Below are 24,048 nucleotides of genomic sequence, written 5' to 3'. Positions count from 1 at the left end.
GAACCAGCATGAGTGAAGTACAGGCAACAAAGCACAAAGGTTAAAGCAAAAGGAACAGATCTAATATGGAGTTAGATTTGTTCTTCCCTATTAACATTTTTCTGAATGGTTGAGATTTGAGAAATAGAAAAATGTATAAGTAAACATCCCTAGATGCCCACCTCCCACCTAACCAGCTTTGTTCATACACTACTCTTTTCCACGTCATCCTGTGCTTCAGAAAGGATAATCCAGTTCTAGAGACTAGACCCCCTGTTATAGTTATCTAGGGCTGCTATAACAAAGTACAACAAACTGGGTGGCTTAAACAACAAAAATTTATTCTCTGAGATTTGAGAAGGTCAGAAGTTTAAAATCAAAGTGTCAGCAGGACTGATCCCTTCTTGAGGGAGAATGCAGTCCACATTTCTCTCCTGGTGGCTGGTGGTTGCTGGCAATCCTTGGTGTTATTAGGCTTGTAGTTGTATCATTCCAATCTCTGCCTCCATCTTTCCATCACCTTCTTTTCTATGTCTGCTGTTCCTCTCCTTTCTCTTAAAAGGGCACAGTCTTTGGATTTAGGGCCCACCCTAAATTCTGGATGATCTCATCTCAAGATCCCTAGCTTAAGTACATCTAAATGAGGTCTCACTTACAGTCACTAAGGGTGGGAACTTGGACATATCTTTTTCAGGAACACAATTCAATTTACTACATCCTGAATGGTTAATGGTAGTGGCCAGTGATCAGTTTTGGCCTCTACTAGTGATCATTTTCAGCATGGGAATTTGTCACAATTCTGGCCAATGAGATGAAAAGGAAAATTTCAGTGGGATAGCCTAGGAAAGATTTTATTGCTCTTAAAAATTAAAAGAGGGAAAAGAAAGTCTCTCTTCTTTCTTTGAACGTTGGTATGTCTCGATATTGTGACTGGAATTGCAGGGGAATATTGTGAGCATGTGGGGATCTTGTTCAATGATAAACACTTTATGGAGACACTATAAGGACAGAGCCAAGAGTCAGAAAGAAATTTACTTAGAACCCTGATGTATTTATACCTGAAGCCTCCTATTTTCAGACATCTTATTGTCTAGGATAAAAATATCTTTGCTTTGTAAGGCATTTGAGTTGAGAGTTTCCATCCCCTGCAGCCAAAGGAAGTGCAACAGATATGTTATCTATGTTTACATATTTTTGCAAGCAAATTTAATGGGCTCAGTCATCCAATGGAACATTTTAGATACTGTTAGAATTTTCTCACAACCTAGAATGACATTGAATAAAAATTAAATTGTATGGAGTTAAAATCTCATTATATAGGAGACACAAAATATCCTACTTACACTACTAAAATTAAAGTAAAAGTATGATCTGAGCATTAACTAGTAGATTTTGATATACCAAATACTTTCTTTAAGTTTACTTTAAAATTTTCTGATAAATGGGTAATCCTTTCTAAAAGCAAATATAAATACCAATAGACTGTTTTAGTCAAGTTTTCATATATCTATATCAAATTATTAAATACTTGGGTTTGGAGTCAGTAATCTGCTACCTTCCAGAAGCGACTTTTTAATAAGAATTCCCCCTGTAAAAAGAATAAAAAGTAATTTCATTATTATCTAAAGGATTCTAGCCTCAAATCTTATGCCAAATCTCTAAACTGGTACAGCTGCTCCACCCTGGAGGAATCTCTTTATTTTATCAAATTAAGTCCTCTGTGAAATAATATTGGAGCTGGAAATATATTTTCTCTAAATCAGATCATTTTGGAAAAAAGCACTGTGGGAAGTTTGGACTTTATAAGTCTACAGGCTAACTTTACTTATTTTTAAAATTTATTTTCACTGTTTTTAGGCTGGTTTCAGGCTGATTCTATTTTATTACTGATTTTATTGATATTATTATTTCCCGATTTTATTTTATGACTAATTTTATTGGCATGAACATTTTGTGCTGAGTCATTCTTATCAAGGGCCATAGCGACATTTAAAGGGACATTGTATCAGGTGACACAGGTTGGAAGCATGAATCACCTTGGTTGGTATAAGTGGAGAAAGGGAGAGGTGTAGGCTGTGCCATCAACGAGGGTGCCATGTTTCTGTGTCAAAACACTTACTTTAGTAAAACAAGGAAATTCTTTTGTAATTCTAATGTTGTTAATATGATTGTTGCACATCAGTTTTGATGTGATATTTTTTCCTATACACTGTAATTTTATATTAGTGCTCTTGAATTCCATTCTAATCAGTAAGTCTCCTTACTTATTCCTTAAAATATCTTGACTGTAAAGACTGGTTATCATTTACAGTGTTACTCTAGGCTGAAAGCTGGACTGCATGGGGGAACGTCATCAATGAAGGGAAAGGGAGGGATACTGGAACATCTGACCAGGGATAGACACCAAGGGACCATTTCAGTAGCTCATGTCCTCTTGGGAAACATGGCTTCAAGAATTGGGTTCTTGCTGGAGAGTGAGAAAGATGGAAGGATACAGAGAACTTTTTAGAATTTTTTTAATGTCTAGGGAACTCCTGGATTAAGTAGGCATTCTTCAAATACAGTTAAGCTATTTGTTTTGTACGTTCTATTTAAATGGCACATGCCTATCAAATCGCTATTTATCTAATATGGCATAAATAAAATAGAGCAGAGGTTCTCATTTTGAAGCTTTTGGGAAGAAGAGTGACTTTGTCATAATTTTATTTCACATCTATATTTTAAGATAGCTCTTCCATTGCTCTTTCTGTCAGTTTATTACAGTACCTTGTCTGCATAAACAGAACTTGGTAGACCTAAGTAGATTTTCTCATACCTCATTGATTGTCTGTATCTGTAGATACAGAGAAACATTAGGGACTAGCAGAATCATTTCCAAATTTTTCTTGTAACAGTCCTTTGAACATCTTTTAAGTTAGTTCAAGACATGAACAGATAATCAAAGGAGCTCCTCTGTTTAGAATAGGCGGAGTGCAAAGTACCAAGAGGTCTTCATTTCCATCTTTTGAAAATCAGTGTTATGCTTATATCAGTCAGTCAGTCAGCCAACAAATATTTATTTAACAATTACATTTGGAAATAATGTTCTTGCCTGTCTAGAGCTCACAGTCTAGGTCAGAAAGCAAGCACCATATACATAAGCACACAAATAAATGTATACTTCGTACAGGTAAATGTCCTAAAGGAAAAGAACAAGATACAGAGCAAGAGAATAATGGAGTACTTACTTGAGGTTGAGTAGACAGGTAAAACTTTTTCTGAAGCAGTGGTGTTTAACCTGAATTTTAGATGAGTAGGAGTTGTGCCAGTGGAGAGACAAGGACAGTCTTCCATTCAGAGGACCCAGTATGAAAGGCCCTGAGAGTTGGCGAACTTGCTGAGAGTGGGTGAACTTGCTGGTAATAAGAGATTGGGGTCAGAGAGGCCTAGACTGTGCTGGGCAGCTCTGTGTCTCCTACCTGCCTCACCTATCTGTGATTAGGCTCCCTGATTTCTTGGTGCCTCAGTTGCTTTGGCTGAATTGTGGGGCCAATAGTAATCTTTGTCCTGGGCATGAAAGAAAACAAAAAGAAGATGCGTGTAGCAAGCACTGTATTAACATCATCATCATCGTCGTTATTTTTCTCAGTTTACCTTTTGAAGAGTCTTTCTCATGTTGTTTTTTAGTTGCCCCATTGTGTTTTATGGGCTTCCCTTGTGGCTCAGGTGTTAAAGAATCTGCCTGCAATTGCAGGAGACCTGGGTTCAATCCCTGGGTTGGGAAGATCCCTTGGAGAAGAGAAAGGCTACCCACTCCAGTATTCTGGCCTGGAGAATTCCATGGACTGTATGGTCTGTGGGGGTCACAAAGAGTCAGACACAACTGAGCAAGTTTCACTTTCACTTTCATTGTGTTTTATACTGGGTGGTGGGAGAGAGGTCACATTTTTGAAAGTCAGAGCAGGAAATCCTCTATATATTTTGAAAGCTATGAGAATTAACACAAACCAGAGTAAAATCGTCTTTGCCATGTTCTCATGGCTGTATCTTTTCAGGAGCTAATAAGTTTGAACATGAAAGTCTAAGAAATAGATTATCTTTCTGAAAGCTTCACTCCTTCTGTTTCTTCAGTCTTTCAAGTAAACCTTAGGGAGATGTTTTATTTCTTTGATTTTTGCCTGGGTCAAATTGGGTCAAAATCAAAACCCATAAAGATAAGAAAACACCAAGCATGTGATTCTTTTCTTGCAGTTTTGTGTGGAAATGGGATCTCAGAATCTCAGAGTTCAAGGACCTTTTTTTTTTCCCTTAATATTCTGTCTAGATAAGATCTTTTTAAAAATTTTATTGGAGTACAGTTGATTTAAAATGTGTCAGTTTCAAGTGTACAGCATAGTGATTCAGTTATATGCATACATATATTCATTCAAATTCACTCTTTTTCGTATTCTTTTCCATATATGTTATTACAGAATATTAAGTAGAGTTCCCTGTGCTGTACAGTAAGTAGGTCCTTGTTGGTTATCTATTTTATATACCTTATATAATACATTTTATACTGCCTGAGTGTTCAGGCTCACCTTCATGGAGAAGGCCTTTAGGTAGGACAGCTGCCCTGGGGGTAAGTGCTACTCTGATGAGAACCATCTCTGCTCTAGCTTTTGTCCTAAATGAAATAGTGAGGTAGAGAGGGCAAGAAAGGGAGGAAGCATCTACCTCATTGCTTCTTATAGTATACTTTTATTTTCTGAAAAAATGTTCTCTTGGGAATTAAAATTTTCATACTTTTTGACAGTAAAGAGATGAATTTGTTTCCGGAAATTATAAGGAAATTGGTTTGGTATGTTTTAGGCATGACACCTCCTAAATTTTCACAAACAGGAGACATTTTCTGATTTCATAGAAGGTTGTATATTTTAGTAATCATAAAATGTAATCCACCTTCTTAATCGTCAACCATTCTTGTCTCATTCTGAATATATTTCTTTGGGCAAGTCTTTTTGTTAACAAGAAAAAAAAATAGAAACCACGAAAGCCATTATGATTATCCATCACTCCCATGCTACATTCATTTATTAGTTCTTTGAACAAATATTTACTGAGCACTTATGATGTAGTAGACTCTGAACAGGCTTCAAGGAAAAAACATGGGCAAGACTGGTGGTTACTCCTCTGTATCTTGCAAGCCATTATGGTTATCAGACAGTGCTTTTAATTTTTATTGGAGTGTAGTTGATTTGCAATGTGCTAGTTTCAGGTGTACAGCAGAGTGAATTAGTTATACATATACATATATCCACTCTTTCTTATATTCTTTTCTCATATAGGCCATTACAGTCTATTGAGTAGAGTACCCTATGCTATATCGTAGGTCCTTATTATTAACACACACACACAGACACACACCCTATATATAGCAGCGTGTATATGTCAATCCCAACCTTACAATTTATTACAAATGTAGAAAAGAGTGTTTTTTGGAGTGAAGTTTTATTGATGCTTTTGAACAGTGGTGTTGGAGAAGACTCTTGAGAGTCCCTTGGACTGCAAGGAGATCCAATCAATCCATTCTAAAGGAGATCAATCCTGGGTGTTCATTGGAAGGACTGATGTTGAAGCTGAAACTCCAATACTTTGGCCACCTCATGCAAAGAGTTGACTCATTGGAAAAGATCCTAATGCTGGGTAGGATTGGGGGCAGGAGGAGAAGGGGACGACAGAGGATGAGATGGTTGGATGGCATCACTGACTCGATGGACATGGGTTTGGGTAAACTCTGGGAGTTGGTGATGGACAGGGAGGCCTGGCGTGCTACAATTCATGGGGTCGCAAAGAGTCAGACACGACTGAGCGACTGAACTGAACTGAACTGATTCTGCTTTCACTGTTTAGGACATTTTGGTCAGTGTTCTGATGGTGTGAAAGTGTAGAAAGTGGTATAATACTTTTATTTATTCACAATGTTTTAGTAGACTGTACAGCCCCAGACAGATTTTATTTATAGTACCAATTATTTGTCCACATCTTTTATCTAGCATATTTTTCTGATTACACAAGATATCTAGATACTGTCATATGTCTTATATATGTATGTGTTCATATATTATATATGTGTACATATACATACACACATACACAACATAGAAAACTGAGACTATGAAAAAGCCCAACGAATAAATTACTTGCAATCCTACCTCCAAGAGATAACTTATGTTAGCATGTTGGATTATAGTCTTCTCAACCTATAGCATTTAGTCTATGTTCAACCTCTGTGTTACACATGTGTTGGGAGTGGAACCAGTATTTATTGAGTCTTTTTTATTAGGTGCTATTAAGCTAGCACATACTTTCTCATTGAGTTATTCCAATCACCCTTGGGATGTTATGTCCAACTTATAGATAAGGGACTTCAACTCACTAGTGTCTTCAGCTATTAAGTAAAAGATTGGAAGTTGAATGCACATGAGTAATGTTTAAGAAAACTCCTTTTCTATCAAAGTTGTCTTTTCACTATCTAGATAGTTCCATATGTATCCAGATGCTTGGCAGGATGAGTTTAAAATTAGAAATTGACATTGTCCTGCTGGTAGTGGGGGTGGAGGAGGGCTTCTTTATAATATATGACTACGAAGTTTTTTCTTTGCTTCCTTTGAAACATTAAAAAAAAAAAAATCCCTCTGTAGAAGAAGTAACTGAACTGGTCCAACTGTTTACTCGGAACGTCATACAAAGTTCAAAAAGACATCGACTCTGACATGAGGGCAAATGCCTGGTCCCACCTGGAACCCCTGGAGAGAAGGAAGTGGATTTCTGGCATGGGAAACTCTGCACCCCAGGCATAATGAAGTCAGCACGTGGGAAGCACTGTACCCCAGGGACACGGAGTCATCATGGAGTGACTGCACCCTAGGGACATGGAGTCAGTCCTGTCCTTGGACGCAGCATCATGCATCCTGTGAATGGACCGCGGCTGTCTCTACTGAGCAGTTTTCCTACAAATTTGGGTAGAATGACTGGACTTGGTATCGCAACCAAAATATTCAAGTAGTAACAGGGTTCTTTTCAGCACCTATTCTTAGTGTAGTAAAAGCAGTTATGTAGCTATTCTTACAAACTGAGTCATAAAATATAAGACTTTGGGCCTCCCAGTCACAAGCTGGTTTTATTGGTTCTGCTTTCAAAGCATTTGTTTATAATCACTGTACTTGCATTACCTCTCCTCCATGTGGTAAGTGCTGTCACACCCCAGTCAGAGGAAGTGAGTAAAAGTAGGGTCAGTTGTGTTGTGCTTTTGTGGATTAAAATTTTCTCATAGAAACTATAAAGTCTCATCTAAAAACTCTTCTATAAACTATAAGTAAGCTCCTAAGAGCTACTTGAATATCTGTACATGAAATGCTTAATGTATGTACAAAGACCAAAGTGGCTTTTACTTTGCTAGGGTTCCCTTCTAAAATTCCTCAGTCTTTCAAAATTACAACCACAAGGAATCCTGGAGGCAGGTGGCATCTGTATGTCACCTAATGGCCACGGTGTTGTGTCTTAGAGTGTGCCGTGAATACAATCAAGGAATCCACTCATACCCCTGGCAGTTTAGAATATTTGCAATAGAGAAGTGTGCTGAGGTAAATTAGGATGGAGCTCTGGCTTTGGTTTTAAATTTCCCAGATTTTACAAGTCCAAGTCATACTTTTGCCTTCTTTATCAAGGTCTAATATTCAAAATATGAGCTGGAAGTCTTTGTGAGGGTACTCAGATGTTATCTATACTTTCAGGTTTAGTTCTTAAAGAGTTTGAAAATGTACTCATTGAAGTAAGTCAGAAAGAGAAAAACAAATATTATATATATTAAAGCATATATGTGGAATCTAGAAATATGGTATAGGTGATCCTATTTGCAAAACAGAAATAGAGACACAGATGTAGAGAACAATTGTACAGATACCAAGAGGGAAAGGTGCGTGGTGGGAGGAGCTGGGAGATTGGGATTGACATATACACTATTGATACTATGTATGAAATAGGTAACTAAGAGAACATACTGTTTAGTTCAGGAAACTCTACTCAGTGCTCTAGGTAACCTGAATGAGAAGGAAGTCCAAAAAAGAGGGGATATGTGTATATGTATGGCTGATTGATTTTGCTGTACAGTAGAAACTATCACAATATGGTAAAGCAACCATAGTCCAATAAAAATTAATTTGAAACAATACACTCATTAATTCGAAATGCTACTGTGGCAGTAAACATTTTATGGAAGATTTTCCTGCTTAAGATACTGATCAGATCATCGTGGCAAAAGATCAGTTATGGTTCACCTTGTAAGGGGAAAGGGACCTTGGTAATAGGTGGATATTCAGGAGGGATGACTTTATTTTTTTCCTCTCAGCAAAAGCAAAAACCTTTTATCCTCCTTGGCCCTTCTCTTTATCAATACTGTAAAACAATCTCTTTTAAAAAACAAACAAACAAACCATGAAACAGTTTTTCAAAGTTATGAAATGCTGCTCTGGAGGGGGAAGTTTTCAGTGAGGAAACCTGGATGTCTGCTGTCATGAAAAGGAGGCAGGCTTACATTCCTTTAGTGTATGACAGCCTGGACTAGGATGTTTCACATCCTTGATCCTCAGCGTGGGCTCCATCAGGGCCGCCCACAGCAGCAGCTTAGAGGTTAATGTTACCCATAGCTCCACTGTGGCAGGCAGATGACTCATTCTACCTTCTGAGGGGAACCTGTTGGCGCTTCCTCACAGGGTCTCAGTATAAACAACACATAGGGAGCTGGTTCTTTGTTGGCAAGGTCTATTTTTGTGGGAGGTAGGGAGCAAAAGAAGAGGCAATAAAAAGAGACTTAGATAGTTGAAAACTACAAATCTCAACATGGCAAGCAGTTCAGAGTGTGGTAGCTGGCCAAGAGGAGGAACTTTAAGTACACAAACACACGTCTAATCTTGAAGACCCTCCAGGTAGCTCTGCAGTGGGGAAATGTCTGCTCTCTGGACCCCACAGAAGAGCCCCCTCTGTGTTTCTGTTCAACCTGGCTGTGCTCGCTATCACCTCCTGCCCTGTCTTCAGTTCTTTGTCTCCTCTTTTCATTTGTCTCTCTGTACCGGCTTCTTTGAAAACTGGTGTCTAACCTAGACACGCCATCACTTTTTGCTGGGTCGGATTCTCCCTTTCATCAACCAGGAACCTCTCACTAGGGAACAGCTTTAAAGGGCATCTGGAAACACCCAAGTGGGCTTCACATTTTCCCTGTGGAGGAGAACTTCCACATTTGTTCAAGCAGAGAACTCCCTGTGACCCAGATCCCCCCAGAAGATGGACAGTGGTCTCTTCGGAACTTTTTTTCTGAAGGCGGTGGAGACCACAGGCTTTGCAGTTTTCATGTAAAGCATGACTCTACACTCAGTCTTACTAGAGTGTGGAATTGATGTGCAGTGTTGAGTCAGATGATTTTTCCCTCCATCATGGAGAATCTTTTAGAAATACTATAATAGGAAGCTTAACTGTTTCTTCACTATCTCATTTTTGGGAAACTGGTTATGTGGTGCTAGTTTAAGGAATGGTTTATACAAACATCATGCATAGGAAAATGAATACATTTTTTTAAAAGCAGCAAAGATTATTCTGTTCTCCCAATATAATAGTTAGAAGCATATTGCCAAAATGCCCATGAAGATCCAGGGAAGGTTGGCCACAGGTAGATTTGCAAGTTTTCTTATCCCAGCTGAGGGGTGCTTGTGACTCAAGTATTGAAAACAAGGGAAAACTCATATAAACAAATTCAGTGTCTAGTTCTCTAGAAGAACAGTTTGAGACATCTCTTTAAAATGAAAATCTGATTGTGGCCTGACCATGGGCTATAGATCCTACGTCATCCAGCTCAACTTCAAAGTCATGTCTTACCACCACCATCTGACCACCTGGCTCCAGTTCTATCTGCTGGACCCTCCAAGCTTCTCTCTGCTCATAGCCTTTACCCATGTCACTCCCTTTGCCCCCGATGGTCTTTCAAGTACTCTGGTCAGCTGAATTCTTCCTTACTGTAGAGGGTTTTTTTTTTTTTAATTGAAGTATAGTTGATTTACAATATTGTGTTAGTTTCAGGTGTACAGCAAAGTAAATTGGTTTTGCATTTCCATATGTTTCTTCTTTTTTCTGTTCTTTATCATCATAGTTTACTACAAGATGTTGAATTTAGTTCCCTGTGCTCTACAGTAAATCCCTGTTACTTATTTTATACATGGTAGTATGCATCTGTTAATCCCCTACTCCCAGTTTATCTCTCCCCCTCTTTCCTTTTTGGTAACCATAAGTCTGTTTTCTATGTGAGTCTGTTTCTGTTTTATAAACAAGTTCATTTGTACTTTAGAGTCCACATGTAAACAATATCATATAATATTTGTCTTTGTCTGACTTGCTTCGTATGATAAACTCTCGGTCCAGTGGATTGGGTTTTAATGTCATTCTTTCAGAGTTGAAAGGGCATCTTCTTTGAACTGCTAGTCTTGTATAGCTCCCCCATATTATCCATCTTAATTGCCTATGTATTTCTTCTTGAGACCACTTATTTCTACTATGAGTGCATGGTCATCTGGTTGGTTGTTTTCCTTTGTCTCCCTGGATAGGATATAAATTGCAAGAAAAGGGAAACCCACTATCTTGTTCATTATTGTGTCTTCAGCACCCAACAAAGAGTTTGGTATATGGCAATATCTAAATAAATATTTACAGGATGAATGTATAAGAGAATGGATAGACACATAGCAATATCTAAACGAATATTTGCTGGATGGATGTGTAAGAGAATGGATAGACACATTGAAGTGTCTAAATAGATATTTGCAGGATGGATGGGTAAGAGAATGGATAGCTTGGAAGAGGAGATGAATGAAAGAAAAGATGAAAGAATGCAAGAGTGTTGAGTAATCTAGAGTAATCTTTTTTTTTTTCCTACTTAATTAGTAGTCAGAATACAGTCACCTTAATTAAGAGCAGGAAATAATCCCTTCCATCCCTAGATGCCAGGTGAGTCTATTTTGGGGATGCCTGAAAATAACATTTCTACAAAGAGAAGAGACTAAATGGGCACATGAGCTCCCTGGGAATCTTTGTTTAATATACAACAGCTCTATTTACTTTAGCCATCATCCAATCATAAGATTAATCTTTGGAAAGAAAATACTACATCTCATTGGTATGTGTGCCATTTGTTACATTCCAGAATGTAATGTACCAACATTGTGAATATTATGGACACACTCCTTTTTCAGTGAATTTAAATATAAATGAGGAATTGGCGATGAATGAACTCACACTGATACAATATAAATACTGGCATTGCTCACATGAGGAAAACAATATAAAACTCCACACCTCTGACCCATGAAATGAATCTCATTAATTCTTTCCAAAACAAAGAACTTGCTTTGTCCTTATGTTATCAATGCACAAAGAAGACCATATTAAAACATCTTTGTCTGTGTATCTATTGTATTCCTACACCATTTTATTTTATGCATAAGCCAAGGAGGAAGGTTTTCCTCCCATAAATCTTTTACAAGAACAATTCCAGCAGAAGAAACCACAAATGTAATTGCCAGTTTTAAATTTCTAACAAATTACTCCTCCGGCCAACATGAGCTTCCAAGTTGAAAGTTTGCAATACTTGCAAATTTTATGGAGATTCCTGCATTTTAGCTTTGGGATAAACTTCCGCCAATGATGAAAGCATGTTCTTTATTTAAGTCTAAGGAATAATGGTGTTTAATGTTTGCTTAAGATTAACCTCTGCTACTTGGTCTCTGCCCACTATTTTGCCCTCCTTTTTTTTCCTTCTTTCTCAAATATTTCCAGTTTTCCATTAAATTCTGTGCTTTATTGGCTTTCAGGGTGTCATCAACACAAACTCTTGATATATATAACACTCATCACATAGTCTCCCCTGAGTAAGTTAATTTTCCCACTGGACCATTAACTCCTTGCAAAGATAGGACGTAGCTCACCTTTGCGCATCTCAATGCTGGGACAGCAACTGGGCTGGCGATGCTCATAAGTGCTGGTTGAATCAAACCGAGTATTTTTTATTTTGTTGAGTCACTTATGGTGCAAATTTTGTGTCATGTATTTTGTAAAATTTTGAAATGTGTATAAAACCTCCATCTCTTAATTTAGTGGGAGAAATGGTGTTATGGAAGCAAGCATATTCAAGCCTAATCATATTTTGATACACATGACATATAATTATAGTACAGCTTTTGGTATGACTTTGATAGGCTTTAGTGAAACATGGAATTTTTCCCAGACACCAATAAAGAAGTAGATACTCTTACATGCACGCACAGATATGACAGTAGGTTCAGGGACTATGTATAAAGGCAAATACAACAAGGTTACTCTTAAATGACTGGTCTCAACCTTGTAAAATCTTACCCAGGGATGTTTGTTTATCACATATTTTTATACTTCTAAGCTATAAAAGTGGATTTCTACCTCACCTCGTTAAATTTCAAAACATTACAGTTTGGAATTAAATAAAAATACAGAATTTGGCTTGATTTCTCAACCTGTATTATAAATCTTACTTTGGTGCCATTTCAAGTTCTCTTTATGTGCATTTTTCCCTCCTAACTCAAAAGTCCTTAACAAACCTTTCTTCAAAGAAACCTTCAATTTTATTTTTTGAATAGGCAATATAGTTTCATAGCACTGAATTTAAGAGGTATAAAATAGAATATAAAGATAAGTCTCTTTTCCTCTGTCGATCCCTAGCAACTCAGTTTAGCTCCTTGGAATTAACCACTATTGACTGTGACATAAGTACCTTTTTAGAGCTGGTTTATGCTTACACACACATACACACACACATGTATTTTTAAAATGCAAATAGTAGCATACTGTATATGCTTTCCACTTGTTTTCACTTTAAAGTATATGTTTAATCCTTTCTTCAGCCTGGGTCAAATATTTGTATTTACAAAGACTTTCCATCTGTGGTTTCATGTGGTTGTCTGTTGCAAGTCTGTTCAGTTACTGTTGTAAGTAATTGAGATAATCTGTAAAATGACCCTATGGGCTAAGCCACCTGCAATATTTTGTTTTCTTCCTTTCAAAAAATGGATAAGAATCTGGCTTCTGTCCATGGAGGGTCAAAGTCTCTATGATTATCCTTATTACCAGTTTCAGCTTCTGACTTGTTGGGCAAGACTAAACACAAAACTGCTTTAGTAAGCTGCCTATAGAAGTTTGGCAAAGAAACAAGAAATGCCTATCATTTACTGCTTCTTGTATTTGTTTCCTTAGAAAACACCTCGTTTTATTTTCGCTCTGACATGTCTACCCTACTGATTTGAGTCAGGTTAGCTCTGTAATTCGTCTCACCACTCCCACCTCAATTTGTAGAAATTCTCAGGTCCTTAGAATCGCATTACTAGCTTTCCCCCACATTTAACAGATAGGAACTTATTAACTCTGGGGCTTGTCCTTGCTGGACCAGAAAATGTCAGTTGTAGGTGTTTTTCCTCCTTTTTATTTTTTTACCATACAATTTAAACAGGTACTGTGTCACCTACCTGAGAAAGTGACTTAAACTGAACAAGAGAAGAATTCTGCCTGTTAATGATAATGTGATTCAAACTCTTTTGCAATGAGGGTTTTAGTGTTATTTATTTTAAGCGTAGTCTTCTCTTTTTTTCTTTTTTTTCTTTTTGAGACAGAGGAAAGGTTTCAGAAAATCCAAATTCTATACCTCCCAACCCAGGGAGTAAGAGTAATGGAAGAAAGAACCATGACATTATCAGAGAATCTTAATCAAACCTAAGTAGTTGCACTTAGTAGCTGTGTGACCTTCAAACTGCCACTTGGCATCTGTGATGGTAGCATTGGCAACTACTGTGAGAGAAAGAAGGGCTATGACAGCATTTATGAAATGCGTGGGTGGTTAAAGTTGAGTAGGTTTTTCTTTCATGTAGCCTTCCTTTCTTTCTCATTGATTTCTCATTTTTTCCCTGATGTCTTATGATATGTATTTGCTTTCACTACAAATTGTAGCTTCAGTTTTTACTCCCATGGAAATTGGTACTCCTAACTCTTTCCTTGATTGTCTCATAGAATTGCTCTGGAGCTTAAACAATGATAATGGATGGGAGATTTCCCCACAAACTACAAAAATATAAAATACTACATTGTTCCTTCCCTACATGTGGACTGGAACTGGTCCTGGACTGATTCACATGACCTCATCTTTGTTTCCTCAATGAGGGTCAGATTAGGCACTACCATAGAAGCTAGACTTGTGCTGTATGCTCATTGCATTCAGTACTCTTTGAAATGACTTTATCAGAAGTTGATGTCATATCATCTGAAAACAGACTTTAGTTCCTTGTCTCTCATAAATCATTCTTTCTTGTATTTAAAAGAGATCAGTTTGTGGCCTGTTTGGTTGAGTCTGTGCATTAGGTAAAATGCATTAAGAGTTGCAGAGTCTTTGATAATAAAAGTACTTTGAATTATAAACTGGCATGTACAGTTTTCAGTAGAAGAATGAGCAGTGATTTGTACATAGAATCTGAGGTCCAGTAAAAGCTTGCTGTGTTTGCGTTGTCATTTACCAGAAGATACCAGCTATAAGTCCAGTGTGCTATAACTTATAAGCTATAAGTTTCAGTGTGCAAGGTGGGCGCAGCCCACAAGCTACACACATCACTATGAGTCACCACTTTAGGTCACATTCAATGGTAGATTTATTGAAACAAAAACCAAAAGAAAGAATGGGTATTTTATGAAGCACATTAGTTCATGAAAGAGACACAGCTAAGGTTGGCCTAGAGTTGAGTTCAGTTGAGTCGCTCAGTTGTGTCCGACTCTTTGCGACCCCATGAACCGCAGCACACCAGGCCTCACTGTCCATCACCAACTCCCGGAGTTTACCCAAACCCATATCCATTGAGTCGGTGATGCCATCTAACCATCTCGTCCTCTGTCGGCCCCTTCTCCTCCTACCTTCAATCTTTCCCAACATCAGGGTCTTTTCAAATGAGTCACCTCTTTGCATCAGGTGGCCAAAATATTGAAGTTTCAGCTTCAACATTAGTCCTTCCAATGAACACCCAGGAGTGATTTTCTTTAGGATGGACTGGTTGGATCTCCTTTGCAGTCCAAGGGACTCTCAAGAGTCTTCTCCAACACCACAGTTCAAAAGCATCAATTCTTCGGTGCTCAGCTTTCTTTATAGTCCAAATCTCACATCCATACGTGACTACTGGAAAAACCATAGCCTTAACTAGATGGACCTTTGTTGACAAAGTCATGTTTCTGCTTTTTAATATGCTGTCTAGGTTGGTCATAACTTTCCTCCCAAGGAGTCAGTCTTTTAATTTCATGGTTGCAATCACCATCTGCAATAATTTTGGAGCCCCCAAAAATAAAGTCTGACACTGTTTCCGCATCTATTTGCCATGATGTGATGGGACTGGATGCCATGATCTTAGTTTTCTGAATGTTGAGCTTTAAGCCAACTTTTCCACTCTCCTCTTTCACTTTCATCAAGAGGCTCTTTAGTTCTTCTTCACTTTCTGCCATAAGGGTGGTGTCATCTGCATATCCGAGGTTATTGATATTTCTGCCAGCAATCTTGATGCCAGCTTGTGCTTCCTCCAGCCCAGTGTTTCTCATGATGTACTCTGCATATAAGTTAAATAAGCAGGGTGACAATATACAGGCTTGAAGTACTCTTTTCCTATTTGGAACCAGTCTGTTTTTCCATGTCCAGTTCTAAATGTTGCTCCCTGACCTGCATACAAGTTTCTCAAGAGACAGGTCAGGTGGTCTGGTATTCCCATCTCTTTCATAATATTCCACGTTTTATTGCAATCCACACAGTCAAAGGCTTTGGCATAGTCAATAAAGCAGAAATAGATGTTTTTCTGGAACTCTCTTGCTTTTTTGATGATCCAGTGAATGTTGACAATTTGATCTCTGGTTCCTCTGCCTTTTCTAAATCTGTCTTGTACATGTGGAAGTTCATGGTTCACATAAAATTGAAGCCTAGCTTGGAGAATTTTGAGCATTCCCTTGCTAGCTTGTGCAATGAGTGCAGTTGTGTGACAGTCTAAACATTCTTTGGCATTGCCCTTGTTTGGGACTGGAATGAAAACTGACCTTTCCAATCCTGTGGCCACTGTTGTGTTTCCCAAATTTGTTGGCATATTGAGGGCAGCACTTTCACAGCATCATCTTTTAGGATTTGAAATAGCTCAGCTGGAATTCCATCACCTCCACTAGCTTTGTTCATAATGATGCTTCCCAAGGCCCACTTGACTTCACATTCCCGGATGTCTGCCTCTAGGTGAGTGACCACACCATCGTGGGTATCTGTGTCATTAAAATCTTTTTGCATATTCTTGCCACCTCTTCTTAATATCTTGCACTTCTGTTAGGTCCGTACTGTTTCTGTCCTTTATTGTGCCCAACTTTGCATGAAAAATCTCCCGTATTACCTGTAATTTTCTTGAAGAGATATCTAGTCTTTCCCATTCTATTTTTTTCCTATATTTCTTTGCATTGTTCACTTTGGAAGGCTTTCTTATCTCTCCTTGCTATTCTTTGGAACTCTGCATTCAGATGGTTATATCTTTCCTTTTCTCCTTTGCCTTTTGTTTCTCTTCTTTTCTCAGCTATTGTAAGGCCTCCTCAGACAACCATTTTGCCTTTTTATATTTCTTTTTCTTGGGGATGATTTTGATCACTGCCTCCTGTACAATGTCATGGATTTCCGTCCATAGTTCTTCAGGCACTCTGTCTATCAGATCTAATCCCTTGAATCTATTTGTCACTTCTACTGTATAATTGTAAGGGATTTTATTTAGTTTATACCTGAATGGTCTAGTGATTTTCCATATTTCTTCAATTTAAGTCTGAATTTTGCAATAAGGCGTCCTGATCTGAGGCACAGTCAGCTCCCAGTCTTGTTTTTGCTGTCTGTATAGAGCTTCTCTATCTTTCAGTGCAAGGAATGTGATCAATCTTATTTCAGTATTGACCATCTGATGATGTCCATATGTAGAGTCATCACTTGTGTTGTTGGAAGAGGGTGTTTGCTATGACCAGTGTATTCTCTTGGCAAAATTCTGTTAGTCTTTGCCCTTCTTCATTTAGTACTCCAAGGCCAAACTCACCTGTTACTCCAGGTATCTCTTGACTTCCCACTTTTGCATTCCAGTCCCTTATAATGAAAAGGACATCTTTTATTTTGTTGTTAGTTCTAGAAAGTCTTGCGGGTCTTCATAGAACCATTCAACTTCAGCTTCTTCGGTGTTAGTGATTGGGGCATAGACTTGGATTACTGTGATATTGAATGGTTTACCTTGGAAACAAACAGAGATCATTCTGTTGTTTTTGAGATTGCACCCAAGTACTGCATTTTGGACTCTTTTGTTGACTATGAGGGCTGCTCCATTTCTTCTAAGGGATTCTTGCCCACAGTGGTAGATCTAATGGTCATCTGAGTTAAATTTGCCCATTCTTGGCCATTTTAGTTCACTGGTTCCTAAAATGTCGTTGTTCACTTTTACTATCTCCTGTTTGACCACTTCCAGTTTACCTTGATTCATTGACCTAACATTCCACGTTCCTATGCAATATTGTTCTTTACAGCATCGGACTTTACTTTCACCACCAGATACATCCCCAACTGGGTGTTTTTTCCACTTGGCTCTTCCTCTTCATTCCTTCTGGAGCTATTTCTCTGCTCTTCTCCAGTAGCATATTGGGCACCTACTGACCTGGGGAGTTCACCTTTCAGTGTCACATCTTTTTGCCTTTTCATACTGTTTATGGGATTCTCAAGGCAAGAAGAATAACAATAAAAATAAACATGTGAGGGAAGTTGTGTAGTAATTAATTATCCTTTTATTCAGTAAATACTACATTGCTACTATGCATAAGTGACCTAATGTGTCTTAAGTCATCTACCCTTAATTGTAAATGAGTAAAAGGCAAAAATCAGAGATTTATAAGAAGAATGAAATGATTTTGAATGGTCTGTAAGAAGTATCACAACAGACATTTGGAATTAAGGAATTATACAAAATTCTTAAAACATAGAGTACCCATTGGATAGTTGTATTTTATTCATTTAGTCTTGAGGGTGTAGTAATGGCACTGAAAACCAATTCTAATGCTTTTAAAATCCAATTAAAAAAAACCTATTTTTCAATATTTTCCTGTGATTTGTGGCCAGAGAGGTTGTTGAAGCCTTCCATTAACAGATCTTTAATAACATTGCTTCCTTCTTGGTTTTGTTACTTTCCTCAAATTTAGTTTCATTTTGTTCCTTAGGTTGTTGAAAAGAAACTATTTGCGTAGCATATTATGCAAATAAAAGTCAATTAAATAAATTCAAGTAATTTACTGTGTTCCTATTACACAAGATTGTGTATTTTAAAATATAAATTGGTGTGTCACTCCTTTATCTTAGAATAGTTAACTAAAGGCAGCCTTTAGTTAAGGAGGAAAATATTATATTCTGAACCAAATAGCTTAAATCTATTTTCTCTTTAAACATGTTGGGAAAATATTCATTTTCTATCCTGAAGGAGGCCAGAGGACAAGAAGTGTTCAAAACAGACATAATTCAGTGCTCCTTTGTGGTAATGAAGCCACTGCAGGGGAAGGGCCAGGTTGAGTGGGACATGTCAGAGGTGGGGCCATCACCCAGGACAGGACAGTACTCCTCAGTCATTATGCCACAGAGAAGAGCTTGTGGGTAATGCACACAGATCGTATGCTTTGGTTTCTTTCCCTTATTTAAAATATTTGAGAGAAGTAAACTAGAATTATCTTTCCAGTGTCTGCCCATGCATAAAGTTTTAGGCTGAGTGGTTTAGCTGTCACAAAACACTCTCTTCCTGCAGCTTCTACCTCTGGCTCTTGCTGAAAAGTCTGGCTCAGAACCTCCTCTACAAGTGGATGTCCTACGCCAGAGCCAGGGCTCCAGTTTCCATCCTGGTTTAGAATCAGCGATAGCAGGACTCCTATTTTATCCCTCCACTGCCTCCCTCATTCTTCAGCTACATATATTTGTATCAATCCTCTGTTTCACAAAGTTAAAAAAAATTGGTAAACACAGATGCTTCTGCTATAACTCCATATGGAAACCTGCTTTCTGAAATGAGCAAGCTGTAGATCTAGGAAGTGCATTGAGCTGTCTTGAGCTTCCCCTCCTGGGAACTTGCATCTGGATGGGATTCTTAATTCAAAAGAGCCAAGGAGAAGGGGATGTGTGTTTGGGGGTTGGGGCATACAACAGAATGATCAATGTAATCTGTAGGGACGTGCAGGGGGAAAGCTGCAAAATGTTAATCTGCTCCATCCCAGATGAGTCTCAGTCTTTCCAATTGTCAGTTTCCAGTAGCATTCTAGAGACACTTGGAATTTGAAAAGTCAGGCTTAGATGAACTTTCTGGCTGTTTCTTTCTTTGACCATTTACATGTTGAGAGTCCCATTTTATCAGAATTAATTCCAAAAGCCTTTCTGTAAGAACATAAAGTCAAACTCCATCTCTTTAATGCATAATTTCTACATTCACTCTTAGGAATCCAATACATGAATACAGATATATTATTATATATTCATACTTTGCTAGCAGGGGTTCTCTTCTCTTTTATATACCCTATATCATAAACCTAATACTGTAAACATTCATGAATGAATATGTGTGTCAATAAAACTATTATTACACATTGCTTAAAACTGATGATCAATGAGTAGATTTCTGTGAAATCTCATTGGCTTCTTGGCTTCTTTTTAACTTATACATTCATACCTGTTTTTGAGGTTTGGAAATGCTTAATTTCAAACTTTATATATGTTTTAGAAAACTTTATAGACAGGTAGCTAATGTTTTCTGGAGATACCTTTGAGTCATGAAGTTGGAATGAAATACCAAACAGGATTGTACTCATTCCCAGCAGAATCACCCCAGTATTTGGAGATTGATTTATACAACAAAATTTGCTGTATATTTTGTTTTGTGAGTTCAGAATAAATCCGGGAACAAGGAGAGGGTTGATAAAGATACAGCTTTTTAGTAAATATGTTTGAAGCAATTCAGTACCTTGGGGAAAAACAATTTCAAATTCCAAGAGCTTCTCTGCAGCTGGGAAAGTAAGTGTCTATAAAACCTTGTTCACAGTGAACTCCAGAACATGAAGACTAGCTCTGTACACTGCACTGACTCATGTGTTATCCAAAGGGACAGATTCCCATCTCCATTAAGATGTGCCTGCAAGAATTTCCTGTACGCAGAGATGGAATTGCTATTGTCTTTGCTGGCCATTTCTGATCACAGAGTGAGGAGACTGCACATCTTCAAGGATTTAGTTTTTCATCTTTTATTACAGTGGGCTAAGCCATGATATTTCATCATTCCCTTCTCCAAGTTCAGTCATTTGTATGCCTACTTTATAATTATTGCCATTTTTCATGCACTATTAAAATTTAACATATTTTAGCTCACTTTGTAATTCATTTAAAAGTATACTTTATATCACTATGAGAAATGGAAAGTCACTGCCACAGGCTATAGATCAAAGGTAACTGTAAAAGTACATACAAAGAAACTAAAACAATGTAATTAAATTCTATTATGTACTATTGTCTATTCACGTCTCTGTGCTTGTGGTATGTTCATTCTTTGTTAAATGAAAGATAATCAAGTGTTCAGGAAGGGAAAAAATAGGACCTCAACAATGACCTATTCTCTTTCACTCAATCAGGATGATTGAAAGAGATGATGAAAGAAATCAGCTTGTGACTATGTGATGTCATTTAACTTAGTGTCTCCGTATTCCTTCAAAGCGTCTCACATACTTTGCAAAGCAGATTGAGCTAAAATTCTATGTACAATCAATGGCAAAGGACCCCATGTCTTAGGATATCATGCTTTCTGATAAAGAAAGGATTTCAGCATGGAAACTGAAATAGCAATAATAATTGAGTTACAGGGTGTATATTTCTGATATTGCGGGATTCTGGCATCATCAGCTAATTCATTCTGAGTTAATAGAGAAAGACAGTTACAAATGTTCATGGCCTTAAGAGTAAGAAAGAATTATTTAAATATGGTTAATTTTAAGGTGGCTTTAAGATATCTAAAATAATGATTTTATTTTTATGCATCTACACTCCAAATTTTTTGAAAATAAGTAGCTGATACCTTTATATAATACGTGTCTGTGTGTCTAGGATGCATATGATTATAAGAAGAGTCACACTTTTTTGAAATATGGTTTCTGTATCTTGGGGTAGTTAATGATTACTAGTCTCAGGAGGTGTTTTATGGAAATATTTCATTGGTGCTTATTCCTTTAATTGCAGAAGCGACTTCTGGAGAAATTTTAAAAAATATGGCTGGGAGGTCCGAATAAGGCTAGTAGCAGTGGGTTCAGTAAACATACTATTATATTAGAAACCAAAGTGGCTAAGAGTGAAGCAGACTCTTTGTATTCTCATCTCAGCTCTAGCATTTATCATCCACATCACTTTGGTCAAGTTACTTCATCTTTTTGTGCCTATTTTCTCATTAGTAAGGTGACAGTAATAGTAATAGCATCTACCTCATTTGTTTTATTTGAAAATTAAATATGTAGAATGTATAGAGTAACACCTGACATGCACCTATATTTCAAAAGCATTAGCTGATATGACTAGTCTATTTCTTTCCAGATGGCCCTTGGCCATAATGTTAGAAGAGAAATAAATGGATGAAATGCCACATAACTACAATGAAACCATAATCATTTTCATCCTATTGTCAAAATTTTAAAGAATAAAAGTGGTAGGCAGTTTAAGTTAAACATCACAAATTCCTAATTTTGCGAGTTACCGTCATGCTGATTCAAGTTTTCTTGAGGGCATTACACAATATGAAGCGGATATTATCCCTCGCAAGGCTGGAGTAACACTCAGAGCTGTCGGCGGCACTAAGCTTTACAACAGCAGGAGGATGGAGGAACTTGGAGAGCCTGGTCTGGAGGCATGCCACCGCAGCGATTAAAAGCTTGTAAAAGAAGATCTATGGAGGAAGGCTAAAGAAATTTGGATTGTTTACCCTGGAGAAGAGAAGACTTAAGGGTGATTTAATGCTGTTATTGAAGCATAAGAGGGTTCTTTTTTCGAGTCTCATGGTAAGCTCTTCTGTAGCTCTCCTGAGATCCAAACGGGAGGAGGTGGGCTGACAGTGCAGCACAAAGGATTTAGGGTAGGTAAGAAAAGCTTTTCAACAAGAGACTCTTTAAAATAATTTGAGTGGAGGACCGTGTGTGTGTGTGTGTTTCTTTTTTCCTGGAAGTTTTAATAATCATCATCTGAAGTGGTTTGGTCTGCCCATGCCTTGAAGCATGGTGGGTGGGGTCTGGAGCCAGAGAAGACATCGTCTGCAGATCAGTAAAGGGCTGACACAAGGAACCTCAGATACAGCTGCTTTATTAAGATCATGCCTCTTCTCACTAATGTAAGAATATAAATAGCCCCAAATAGTAAAGCTCACGATGAAGGTTTATTAAACAGAAACATAAACGTGTCAGACGTGGGGACTGAGGCTCCCAGCTCAAGCCATGATTCACTGTGTGAACCCCTGGATCCTTCTATGCGTTCCATGTTGTGGCTCTAGAAATTTTAATATATCCAGCAAGTTTTCACTAAGTACCCTCTGTGTGCTAGTAACTGCTAAGTTCTAAGAACATTCTTTGCCTTCAAGAAGCTCACACTCTAAGTAGGTAAAGCAGTGTGTAAATGAACAGTTATAGGGCAGAAGAGTATTGCCTTAGGAGCATTTTGCTCTAGGATACGGGAGGAGAGTGTCTAATTGGGCCTTGTTGATCAGGGAAGTTTCCAGTGGGTGTGGCCCTTGAGTCAAATATAAAAGTATGAGTAGGAATTACCAGGTGATTTAAAGACAAACCAAAATTGAAGGGAATTCTAAGCATAGGAAACAGTATGTGAGGAGACATGAAAGTATAAGGAAGCATGACTTGTTTAGGTAGTTAACTATGCAACTATAACTAGTCTATCATATACTGAGTGATTAGAGTAGTCACTAAGTACACATGACTAATGAGCACTTGAAATGTGGTATCTGAACTAACATATGCATTGAATGCAATATTTACACAGGATTTGAAAAGTGATACAAAAAAGGAATGTATTTCAGTGTAATTTTTATTTATCAAATGGGCCTTACATAGCATCACTATGAACAAAGCTAGTGGAGGTGATGGAATTCCAGTTGAGCTATTTCAAATCTGAAAAGATGATGCTGTGAAAGTGCTGTGCTCAATATGTCAGCAAATTTGGAAAACTCAGCAGTGGCCACAGGACTGGAAAAGATCAGTTTTCATTCCTATCCCAAAGAAAGGCAATGCCAAAGAATGTTCAAACTACCGCACAACTGTACTCATCCCACATGCTAGTAAAGTAATGCACAAAATTCTCCAAGCCAGGCTTCAGCAATACACGAACCATAAAATTCCAGATATTCAAGCTGGTTTTAGAAAAGGCAGAGGAACCAGAGATCAAATTGCCAACATTCACTGGATCGTTGAAAAAGCAAGAGAGTTCCAGAAAAACATCTATTTCTGCTTTATTGACTATGCCAAAGTCTTTGACTGTGGATCACAATATACTGTGGAAAATTCTGAAGGAGATGGGAATACCAGACCACCTGACCTGCCTCTTGAGAAACCTGTATGCAGGTCAGGAAGCAATGGTTAGAACTGGACATGGAACAACAGACTAGTTCCAAATAGGAAAAGGAGTATGTCAAGGCTGTATATTGTCACCCTGCTTGTTTAACTTATATGCAGAGTACATCATGAGAAACACTGGGCTGGAGGAAGCACAAGCTGGAATCAAGATTGCTGGCAGAAATATCAATAGCCTCAGATATGCAGATGACACCACCTTTATGGCAGAAAGTGAAGAAGAACTAAAGAACCTCTTGACGAAAGTGAAAGAGGAGAGTGAAAAAGCTGGCTTAGAGCTTAACATTCAGAAAACTAAGATCATGGCATCTGGTCCCATCACTTCAT

The sequence above is a fragment of the Giraffa tippelskirchi genome, chromosome 1 (assembly GCF_054371585.1).
Source record: "Giraffa tippelskirchi isolate mGirTip1 chromosome 1, T2T-mGirTip1v1.2.pri, whole genome shotgun sequence".
In the NCBI taxonomy this organism is placed as follows: Eukaryota; Metazoa; Chordata; class Mammalia; order Artiodactyla; family Giraffidae; genus Giraffa; species Giraffa tippelskirchi.
Note: the sequence above shows the minus strand (reverse complement) of the source record.